At 37.8% G+C, this 12,498-nt stretch overlaps 1 protein-coding gene across 1 annotated transcript in view; it reads left to right on the top strand.

Annotated features, from left to right (window-relative positions):
• Positions 1 to 10,606: 10,606 nt before the first annotated feature.
• grin2ca (glutamate receptor, ionotropic, N-methyl D-aspartate 2Ca) overlaps positions 10,607 to 12,498 on the top strand; it is a 78,634-nt gene continuing 76,742 nt past the window's right edge. Inside the window, exons 1-2 of the mRNA XM_079609551.1 lie at positions 10,607 to 11,536; positions 11,740 to 12,197. The gene's annotated coding sequence lies outside the window, so the exon portion shown is untranslated. The remainder of the gene's footprint in view (positions 11,537 to 11,739; positions 12,198 to 12,498) is intronic.

Genomic DNA, 12,498 nt, shown 5'->3' on the forward strand with positions numbered 1-12,498 from the left:
TCCTGAAAAAAATCAGTTTCCACAAAAATATAAATGATAATAATAAGAAATTATAATTATAATAAGAAGAAAAGATTCTTGAGCATGTGATTTCTGAATCCGGATTTCTGAATCCATATGAATTCAGAATGATTTCTGAATGCGGATCATGTGACACTGAAGACTGGAGTAATGATGCTGAAAATTCAGCGTTGCCATAACAGGAATAAATTACATTTTAAAATATATTACAACAGAAACCAGTTAATTTAAAATGTAATATTTCACACTATTACTGTTTTTAGATCAAATAAATGCAGCCTTGGTAAGATTAAGAGACTACTTTCAAAAACATTACACACACACACACACACCTTTGTGGTTAGCACTATGGGAGTGTTCACATTAGACAGACGTTCAGAAGGTCAGGTGGAAATTTTCAGTCAGACCCCAGAGCTGTCTTTCAGTCTTTCAAATATTCTGACTGGAATTAGTGCTTTCCTTTGCTGTCCGCTCACCTATAGATTTCCCAGACCGGTCCACTTGTGTCATTTTGAGTTTCTTTCCCAAAGAACTACAGTGTGGTACAAATGCAGTCAATTATTTTTCCATATCCATACACAGGCATAGCACAGGCAACTATTTAGGGGAGGTTCCATGTTGGACCATCAATAGGGGGCAGTATAACATTGCTTGTGGTTGAAGTAAGACAAAATGTGTTGGAAGAAAGATTTTTTTTTTTTTTTCATTAATGCTGGCACACACATCACAGGACAAGAGAGACATTATAATTAGACATTAGACAATGCAGAAAGCTGGTAGATAATCAAACCTGGTGTATTCACTTTACGTTTACACTCTTCAAAAATAACATTTATTTATTAGTATTCATGGTTTAATGAAGACCTTTTAACATCCCTAAAACTGCAATTTTGTTTTATAGTGGAAAATATTTCCTTGGATTATGTTCTTCAAACTAAGAAAAAATTTAACTCTTAAAGGTTCCTTTATAACCCCCAAATGGTTAATCTATGGCATTGCTGAAAAAAAAAAAAAAAGGCTTTAATTTTTGTGTTCATCTAGTGTAAAGAAGAGCCCAATTGAATTGTATTTGTTTTGGCAATATCAAACAACTCCAGAACTTGGCTGCAGCTGTGTGAACAGATGCTTAATGACAAAACTGTTTTCGATTGCTCAGGACTGGATGAGTTTTTTGGACTGGAGAAATGTCACTGACCAACAGGCCTTCTCACAACAGCTGCAGTTAGTAGATGCTAAGCATCAGTACAGCATGACAGCTTCTTGACCATAGTGTCTTTAATTATCACTGTGCTTTTGAAGTTAGAGAGTAAATGCTTTTCTTTCTAAATGTTCCTTAATGAACACTTTTTTATTCAGTCTTTTGGTGCCATGTGCTACATGTCTGTTTAACCGACAAAAGTGTTATTGCAGATGCAGAGGGGATGTTTTGAAACTGAACTGATGTGACTAAACACACTTGGGGCTTTTCACACTGCCCTTATCATCGTTCTAAACCTCATTTTAACCCCAGGTAGAGGAACGTTTCACCCTTGTAATTTGCAAGCATTCTTAGTTTTTGTGCAAAAAGTCCATTCAGGAAAATAAAAAAAACGTAATAGTACAGTCGATTTACAATTATATAAAATGAGAATCCACGTTAGAGTCTTTGTATAAACGGGTCGAGGGCTGTGTTCGTCAATCAATGGACTAATTGTTAACCCGTGTAAATCAGCTGTGTGAAACGTGAAGCAAGAAAGCTCAGGATTCTGTTTCTTCTGGGTTTACAACATCTTTCTTGCAATTCCGTGTTTATATGTTACAATTCTTATAAACTCGGAATTGCGTGAAAAAAGTCAGAATTGTGAGATATGAACTCTGAATTGCGATAAGTCAGAATGAGTTATAAACAGAATAGCAAGAAATAAAGTCAGAATTGAGAGTTATAAACGGAATAGCGAGAAATATAGTCAGAATTGCAAGATACCGAATAGAGAGAAATAAAGTCATAATTGAGAGTTATAAACGGAATAGTGAAAAATAAAGCCAGAATGAGTTATAAACAGAATAGCAAGAAATAAAGTCAGAATTGCGAGATATAAACCAAATAGCGAGAAATAAAGTCAGAATTGTGAGATATATACAGAATAGCGAGAAATTAAGTCAGAATATACAGAATAGCGAGAAATTAAGTCAGAATTGCGAGTTATAAACTGAATGGTGAGAAATAAAGTCAGAATTGCGAGATATAAACCAAATAGCGAGAAATAAAGTCAGAATTGCGAGATATATACCGAATAGTGAGAAATAAAGTCAGAATTGCGAGATATACAGAATAGCAAGAAAAAAAGTCAGAATTGCGAGATATATACCGAATAGTGAGAAATAAAGTCAGAATTGCGAGATATACAGAATAGCGAGAAATAAAGTCAGAATTGCGAGATATAAACCAAATAGCGAGAAATTAAGTCAGAATATACAGAATAGCGAGAAATTAAGTCAGAATTGCGAGTTATAAACTGAATGGTGAGAAATAAAGTCAGAATTGCGAGTTATAAACCAAATAGCGAGAAATAAAGTCAGAATTGCAAGATATATACCGAATAGTGAGAAATAAAGTCAGAATTGCGAGATATACAGAATAGCGAGAAATAAAGTCAGAATTGCAAAATATAAACAGAATGGTGAGAAATAAGGTCAGAATTGCGAGATATACACCAAATAGCGAGAAATAAAGTCAGAACTGCAAAATACCGAATAGCGAGAAATAAAGTCAGAATTGCAAGTTATAAACGGAATAGTGAGAAATAAAGTCAGAATTGCGAGATATAAACCAAATAGCGAGAAATAAAGTCAGAACTGCAAAATACCGAATAGCGAGAAATAAAGTCAGAATTGCAAGTTATAAACGGAATAGTGAGAAATAAAGTCAGAATTGCAAAATATAAACAGAATGGTGAGAAATTAAGTCAGAATTTTGAGATATAAACCAAATAGCGAGAAATAAAGTCAGAACTGCAAAATACCGAATAGCGAGAAATAAAGTCAGAATTGCAAGTTATAAACGGAATAGTGAGAAATAAAGTCAGAATTGCAAAATATAAACTGAATAGCGAGAAATAAAGTCAGAATTGTGAGATATATACAGAATAGCGAGAAATTAAGTCAGAATATACAGAATAGCGAGAAATTAAGTCAGAATATACAGAATAGCGAGAAATAAAGTCAGAATTGCGAGTTATAAACTGAATGGTGAGAAATAAAGTCAGAATTGCGAGATATAAACCAAATAGCGAGAAATAAAGTCAGAATTGCAAAATATAAACAGAATGGTGAGAAATAAGGTCAGAATTGCGAGATATAAACCAAATAGCGAGAAATAAAGTCAGAACTGCAAAATATAAACAGAATGGTGAGAAATAAGGTCAGAATTGCGAGATATAAACCAAATAGCGAGAAATAAAGTCAGAACTGCAAAATACCGAATAGCGAGAAATAAAGTCAGAATTGCAAGTTATAAACGGAATAGTGAGAAATAAAGTCAGAATTGCGAGATATAAACCAAATAGCGAGAAATAAAGTCAGAACTGCAAAATACCGAATAGCGAGAAATAAAGTCAGAATTGCAAGTTATAAACGGAATAGTGAGAAATAAAGTCAGAATTGCAAAATATAAACAGAATGGTGAGAAATTAAGTCAGAATTTTGAGATATAAACCAAATAGCGAGAAATAAAGTCAGAACTGCAAAATACCGAATAGCGAGAAATAAAGTCAGAATTGCAAGTTATAAACGGAATAGTGAGAAATAAAGTCAGAATTGCAAAATATAAACTGAATAGCGAGAAATAAAGTCAGAATTGTGAGATATATACAGAATAGCGAGAAATTAAGTCAGAATATACAGAATAGCGAGAAATTAAGTCAGAATATACAGAATAGCGAGAAATAAAGTCAGAATTGCGAGTTATAAACTGAATGGTGAGAAATAAAGTCAGAATTGCGAGATATAAACCAAATAGCGAGAAATAAAGTCAGAATTGCAAAATATAAACAGAATGGTGAGAAATAAGGTCAGAATTGCGAGATATAAACCAAATAGCGAGAAATAAAGTCAGAATTGCAAAATATAAACAGAATGGTGAGAAATAAGGTCAGAATTGCGAGATATAAACCAAATAGCGAGAAATAAAGTCAGAACTGCAAAATACCGAATAGCGAGAAATAAAGTCAGAATTGCAAGTTATAAACGGAATAGTGAGAAATAAAGTCAGAATTGCAAGTTATAAACGGAATAGTGAGAAATAAAGTCAGAATTGCAAAATATAAACAGAATGGTGAGAAATTAAGTCAGAATTTTGAGATATAAACCAAATAGCGAGAAATAAAGTCAGAATTGCGAGATATATACCGAATAGCGAGAAATAAAGTCAGAATTGCAAGATATATACAGAATAGCAAGAAATTAAGTCAGAATTGCGAGTTATAAACTGAATAGCGAGAAATAAAGTCAGAATTGCGAGTTATAAACTGAATAGCGAGAAATAAAGTCAGAATTGTGAGATATATACAGAATAGCGAGAAATTAAGTCAGAATTTTGAGATATAAACCAAATAGCGAGAAATAAAGTCAGAATTGCAAGATATATACAGAATAGCAAGAAATTAAGTCAGAATTGCGAGTTATAAACTGAATAGCGAGAAATAAAGTAAGAATTGCGAGATATATACCAAATAGCGAGAAATAAAGTCAGAATTGCGAGATATATACCGAATAGCGAGAAATTAAGTCAGAATTGCGAGTTATAAACTGAATGGTGAGAAATAAAGTCAGAATTGCAAGATATAAACCAAATAGCGAGAAATAAAGTCAGAATTGCGAGATATAAACCAAATAGCGAGAAATAAAGTCAGAATTGCAAGATATAAACCAAATAGCGAGAAATAAAGTCAGAACTGCGAGTTATGAGAAATAAAGTCAGAACTGCGAGTTATAAACTAGGTTTTTCTGGGATAGCCCTCAAATGGTTCAGGTCATAATAATTTCATTCTACTCAGCAGGTCATTCTTATTCTTATAATAAGGGAGGAGTTACTGTGAACATAGGTGACCATAAGTCTAAGTGGACATCCTTGACATCCTGGACATCCCACAAGGCTCAATTCTTGCTACACTCCTGTTTAACTTGTATATGGTCCCACTGACCCAAATAATGAAAAAGAACCAAATTGCTCACCACAGCGATGCAATCTCCTTAGCCCTATCGCCTAACGACGACAGCCCCATTCTGTGCCAATGCATAAATTAAGTTAACAGTTAGATGTGCCAAAACTTTCTTCAGTTAAACAAAGACAAAACTGAAGTCATTGCATATGGAAACAAAGATGAAATTCTCAAGGTGAATACTCTAGGGGTCCAAAAAATAAAAATAAAGTCAGGAATCTTGGTGTGATTTTGGAGTCGGACCTTAGTTTCAGTAGTCATGTAAAAGCAACAACTAAATCAGCATCTTATCTAAAAAATATTGCAAGAATTAGATGTTTTGTTTCAAGTCAAGACTTAGATAAACTTGTTCATGCTTTCATCACCAGCAGGGTGGACTATTGGACATATCCTCACTGGCCTTCACAAAAAGACCATAAGACAGCTGCAGCTGCAGCCCAGGACCCTGAGCAGATCCAGAAAATCTGAACCCATCAAACCAGTCCCCGGGTCTTTACACTGGCTTCCAGGTGCATTTAGAATAGACTTTAAAGTATATTACTTGTTTATAAATCATTCAATGGTCTAGGACCTTGGTACATCGCAGATACAACAGATCACTCGGATCAAGTCAGAAGTACCATGGGTTCACTCAAAGCAAGGCAAGTCCGCTTTTAGCTATTATAGAAGAGATCAGATGTGCTCCAACAGCTCCACATTCAAGACTCAAAACACATCTGTTTAGCTGTGCATTTACTGAATGAGCACTGTGCCACGTCCGACTGATTGCACTTTATAGGTTTCCTCTTCTCATTCTTTTTATAACGGATTTAATACATTTGAAATCAATGTCTTATTTTATGGTTTTCTTATTTCCTATATGCACTTGTTGTTGGTGATTATTTTAGGACTCTTTTTTTTAAACCCTTTTTATGTAAAGCACTTTGAATTACCACTGTGTATGAAATGTGCCATATAAATAAACTTGCCTTGCCTAAATTGCGAGAAAGTCAGAATTACGAGGTATAAACTCTGAATTATGACTTTTCTCGCAATTCCGAGTTTATAACTCGCAATAATTCTGACTTTAATTCTCGCAATTTCGAGTTTATAACTTTTTTCCCCTCAGAATTGCAAGAAATAAAGTCAGAATTACAAGTTATTTTAGTGTTGTGTGTTACCATGATAGTGCTTTGTATTTATGTGCATTTTGTACACTGTTTGCACTTTTTATTTATCCGTATTTACCTCAGCTTGTGGAAAAGCTATTTGTGATGAACTTAGACATTTTACTTATTACCCCCTGTGTGTTTTGGTGGTTGAACTTGTCAGCATATTAGTAGCCTAGGCTATAAAGGAACAAAACATATTTAAGAACTTCAGTAGGTTGGCACAGGCACAAGTTAACGAAATATGTTTTTGTTTTGTTTTACTAAACCAAAGTTGTTTGCTGCATGCAGGCTATTTATTTTGGTAAAGTTCTGGCAAACCACAGCTGTTTTCATAAATGTCACTTTTATCTTGAGCTTTCCTCTATATGGCGAGAGAAAACGACAAATTTCAGAATAGAGAGCGAGAGGGCATTTGGAGCAGGTTTGAGAGGACGTAAGCTGAGCTGCTGTTCAATACTCTGAGACGTCTGGCTATATTTGGACGTCTCCCCTGAGATCTGGCCCGTGCCAAGTTGCCCCTTTCTCCTCCTTTTTACCGTTTTCCGTCACGACCATGACTATACCAACTATTCCACATGACGAGGAAGAACGCGTTCTTTTCGTGTCAGGATTTGGAACACACGTGCCAGCGCTGCCGTTCTACTCGTCTACCTCTTTTATATCTCTCTCCTGTTGTTCCTGTTGCTCGCACGGCGTAGAGTGTGAAACGTTGCAGCCAAGTCTTGGAGAGAGAGCATATGCCCATCTATGCCTCTCTCACTCTCTCTCATCCTGACATGTGTGTCCTCCTCCGCCCTGCGGCCACCTGTGAGTCTTCCTGTGTCCCTTCTGCCGTTGCTCCGCAAACGTTTTTGAGCTAATATTGAACTCCTTGCCAACGGCTAATGCCGACGTGCTAACGGCCACAATCAGCGCCGACGTCCGACCGCAGCTACTGCTTAAAGTCCCTGTAAAGGTAATTCTAAAAAAAAATTCTAAACACATTATACATGTTAGAAATGTATTGCTAAAACATATTACAAAGACTGTGAACTGCGAAGTACTGAATTGTGGAGTTAGACCGTTAAACAGTTTTTCACCATTGCTATTTTCCGGATTTTTTGGGCGGGGCTAAAACGGGGGCTCGATGACGCACTGGAGCCCCTGAGCTACTGGACACGCCCCTACTTGATGACGCACTGGAGCCCCTGATGCTGGCCGCGGCGCTCCATAACAATATAAATATAGCACATTCGCATCAGTTTGCCGCTCAATCGCGAGTTACTGTCAGTCAGTACTATTATTAGTTACTACAGCCTACACAGTTTGCTAGTTAGCTATGCCTTCGTCACAGAAATGCGTACTACCTGGATGCGATCATGTACGAAACAGATCGGTGTCCTTATTAAAATGTCCTATAAACGATCACATCAAGAAGAGGTGGATTAATTTTGTGAAGAGCCACCTTGATGGAGAGATGAGGATCACCACCAAAACCAGCCTCTGTAGTAATAATTTTACACGGGATAGTTTTATAAACTTTCGTCGGAGACAACTGGGATGCTCTGATAATCCGCTGTTACTGGTGAATGTGGCCGAACCGACTATCTCCCGCCTCGGCCTTCATCCTCCCGTCGCGCCGACACCTGGTGCCATCCTCGGCAGTGCGTGCCCACCAATGAGGGTAAGCTGCCTTGTGTGCTTATGTTATAATTATAAACCTAATAAGCTGCTAGGAGCATCCATTCCGGCTGTAGCTGTGACAGTTGAGTGTGGCGACGGCAGCTTCCCCGCGAGTGGGCGTGGTTTCAGCGCAGCCAGCGGACACGCCCCCAGCGTTTGAGAGCAGAGACCACTGCTCATTTTTTCAAGATTTTGATAGCTTATTTTATGTTCTTGCCGGCTTTTTTTATCATTCAAATTTGGCTGGGTGGCTAATAACACATTTTTCTGTGATATGACAAACTCAGAACACATACTTAATTTTGACTTTACAGGGACTTTAAGGATTGCTCCAGGCAATTCACCTTTGGCTAAGCCCCGCCCCCCTTAGTTACTGTTGCTACCTCCGACAACTTCATCTGGGCTCTGGTTTGGTATCAACATGGCTTATGCTGTGACAGCTCTTCCTGCTGAAATTTTATCAAACTTTTATAAAGCAGCAAATAAAGTGTCCGATAGAAGTAGGCAAAAGTGTCTGCAGTGTGCGTTTGAAGGCTTTATTCAAGACCAACGGTGAAACGCAAGCAACAACAAGGCATCCAAATAGAGGCAAATTAAAGCATTACGGTCACAGTCAAACAATGAACACAGCATATCCTAATCGAGACGGAGGCTGGGAGCCTGGGACTAACAATATCAGGAGAAACACTGTTCATGCAAAGCTGGGTAGGTCTCTATTCACTTCTATAATCGTTATTATTGACAAAGCAAACGGACTACGCGAGTATAAAGTTGTATTTATTAGCAGCGTGTGCTAGCGTATCAACAATTAGGGCAGAGAACCGAAATCATAACCTAAACAGCATAAAACTGTCTAACTAGTATATCTTCACAGTAAGGTTAAAAGCTAAATGTATCTTAGAGCAAAAGTGTGTTGTTGATCTTGAGGGGTTTCGCTGACTGTGAGGACGTCCACACAGTTTAATCCAAAGACGACACTTGTCAGTATTTAACTTCGGTTTTGGGAAGGGGAAAAAACGGTCACCCCCCTCAAACCTCTCTGGGAAACGCGTATCTGTGTTACAAATGCCCCAGGCACAACGTTTAACCATATTTTTTATAAAACGACGACGTAATAGCCTGCCGAGACCAAAAATATGAGCCTCCTGCGTTGAAGTCAATGGAGCGCCGTGAAAAAGTGTCGGAGCCTCTGTGGGAGCTCGTTCTTGGCTGCGCTGTGATTGGTCAATCTACATTCTAGGGCGTGGCTTAGCCAAAGGCGAATTATGTTATTTTTATATATAAATAATTATACTTAGAAAACTTTTCTTCTTTTTCTGAAGAAAATGTAAAAGTTGTGGCCGTTAAAAAAGCGCTTGTTGGTTTCTAAGGCGTTGCTTAGTATCTAAGATGTTCTATGACTTGTTAGGGCTTTACTGAGAGGCTATTCACTCTTTTATTGTTATCCACAGGCAAAACTAGCTAATTTCAGGCTGAAACAAAAGCAAATCATTATGAGTAAGACGTTTGAAATGCAAATGCAAACCTACACTGCCATTCAAAGTTTGGGGTTGGTAAGATTTTTTATGTTTTTGAAAGAAGTCTCTTATGCTTACCAAGTCTGCATTTGGTTGATCAGTAAAAACAGTAATATTGCGAAGTATTGTCACAATTTAAAATAACCGTTTTCTTTTTCTTATTTTAAAATGTATACTTTAAAATGTAATGACAAAGTTGAATTTTCAGCATCATTACTCCAGTCTTCAGTGTCACATGATCCTTTAGAAATCATTCTAATATGAAAACGTTTATTATTATTATCAGTGTTAAAAACAGTGTAGCTGCTTAGCATTTTTGCACAAATAATGAAAGTCACTTTTGATAAATTTAATGCATCCTTGCTGAATGAAAGTAAGGATTTCTTTCAACAACCCAACAAAAAATTCAGCGAGATCATTACCCAGGCCTCGGACTTGGATCACCATGTACATTTTTTATTTGTCTAATTTTGTAGCTACTGTCCAGTAGATGTTATTTCTGAAGAAGTAGCCTAATAAAGCACTGTTTTTTTATACTTATAGTGAAAAAAAGTCACAGGGTCTTGATAGACATGTTAATGCACAATGTGCATTGGCCTTTTAGCCATCACTATATTCACATTTCTTTCCACAACAACCAACAATAACAAGTTTCAACTCCCACATCCCAAGTTTTATCATTGGCTCAAACTGTACTTACAGCAGATGTTTATATGTCACAGCGTCCTTTGCACATGTTCAAACCGTTTAGACCAAACCTCATGTGACGTGCAAGAAAAGTTAGGTTTGATGTTAATTCACATTTGTGGTTTGTCACCATATTTTATGTAGTCTGCATATGCGAACATTGATCAATGTTTTTGATTCGATAAAGACTGTTTCGATCTGATCATACAAAATTATTGTGTCACTTAAGGAGACTTATTTCAGTGGATTAATTTCATGCTTTATTTTTTTTGGAGCTTAGACCCTGTTGACTTTCATAATATGGGCAAAAACCCTGATGATAAATTTTTAATAGAAAACAGCATTTATTTCAGTCTTTACTGTCACTTTTAATCAATGTGTGCTTTCTGAATGAAAGTATTATTTTCTTTTTTTACTTACCCCAAACTTTTGAACCGAATGTACAGCATGATGTTTGCTTGCATGTGTGTGAATATGTATTTGCATAATTCAAACAGAATTTCTCGAATGCCTCTCAAACTGCTTAATTCTGCTTTTCACCATATTAAAAAGTGAGTCCAGTGAGATAAATCCACCTCCTGAGCTTCAGCACAGAGAGAGAAACCATTAAAACCAGCAGCTATTGGTCGTAAAACCCAAACTAGATGCTGTACACTGAAGTATACGGTTATAAACAAGATTATGAAGTAAAATTTGTTGCGATTACTGAAAGTATTGCATTCTCAGAGTATGAAATTGCAACCAATATTATGTCTGGACTTCAAAGAATAAGAGTAGAAATGGCTCAAAATCATGGAAGCCATCTGTTTAAGAGTTATTTAAAAAGAGAGAGAGAGAAGATGGTTTAGAGGAAGGGAGAACGGAGGGAGGAGGGTTATAAAGAGAGAGAGAGAGAGAGAGAGTTAGAATAAATCCTTACCACATAATGATTACGGCTCACAAGTCCTGCCTCTGAAATGGAGTGCAGAAGGAGCCGGGATTACAACTACAGTAATCTGAGAACCGCAACTGCTCTCTACAGCCACGGACGAGCACATCAACTCCAACAAAACATCAGGGGTCAGGGGAAATGAGGCACCTTCAACTACAGGAGGCGAGAAAATAAATACAAACCCAAGGGAATAAGAAGCTAAAATATCTGTTGGCGAGCAATCAACAGCCTGCTAAAACAAGAAGCTCCACCTGTCGGCCCGTGCCACCTGTGTGCTCCTCCAACTGCCAGTTTTTGGAGTAATCCATGCTGTCTTTATACTGGAATGAGGACTGCACTGGAAAAACGAGGCGGAAACAAGTTAACAAGGTAAACGAAAGGTTACAATTTATTCTTTTGGATTGAAAGGAGACCCTGAATACATGGAATATTCCTTTCCCCTTTTGTTCATGTTCACATGGAACAACAGGAAATTCAAAATTCTATTTGAAGTTCTAAAAGAAAAAAAACACTTGATCTGTGATTTGACTGATCTGTAAACCTTATGTTCTTTCCATTTCATTTGGATGCAGATGAGATGCTGACAGACTTGGACCTGTCCAATGAAAGCTGAGACACATGTGTCCACCTAACCAGTGACTGTCCTGGACGAGGAGCTCTATGCGCATCTGCACCAGGACACTTGTGGACAGCCGTCTCCTGCCTCTCATTTCTCCTCTGGCATCCGCTCTCCCTCCATCTCTCCACGCCACCTCCTCTTTTCCTCTCCCCCCCCCTCTCTCTCCATCCGTCCCACCCTCCCCTCGCGGAAGATGATGTGACCTTCTGCCAAAACTGCGAGAGACCATGCCACTGTCACAGTGGGCTGTTCTGTCTACACTGAAATAGAATCAAACAAGAGCCACGAGAGAGAAAGAAGGAGGGGGGGACGGGGGAAAAAAAGAAGAAGAAGAAGAAGAAAATCAGGACGAGTCACGGAGGAGAAAATGTGCTGTCGGGCGTCCGGGCTGGATGTGGTTTGCCAAAGCAGGTAAGTGATCACCTTCACTTCTGCCAGGGGATTGTTGCTGGCGCACGCATACATGTAGACACACTTTAAATGGGATTTTTTGAAGTTGCGCACCTGTTAATTAGTCCTTTTAGTGGCATAACTGTGTGTTAACAGCAGATTTATTTAGGAGTTGTGCGAATGCTAAGTGTGTGTTGTGTTCTGAATCATCCTGAAAGTGCCTTGCTGTGTTCGGACAGGGCTGCGAAACTGTGTCATCTCAAGTCGATGCACACCCACAGGTTGGATGCTTGTTGAAATTTGTAAAGTTTTCTTTCACAAC

This window comes from Phoxinus phoxinus (genome assembly GCF_949152265.1).
Source record: "Phoxinus phoxinus genome assembly, chromosome: 1".
NCBI lineage: Eukaryota > Metazoa > Chordata > Actinopteri > Cypriniformes > Leuciscidae > Phoxinus > Phoxinus phoxinus.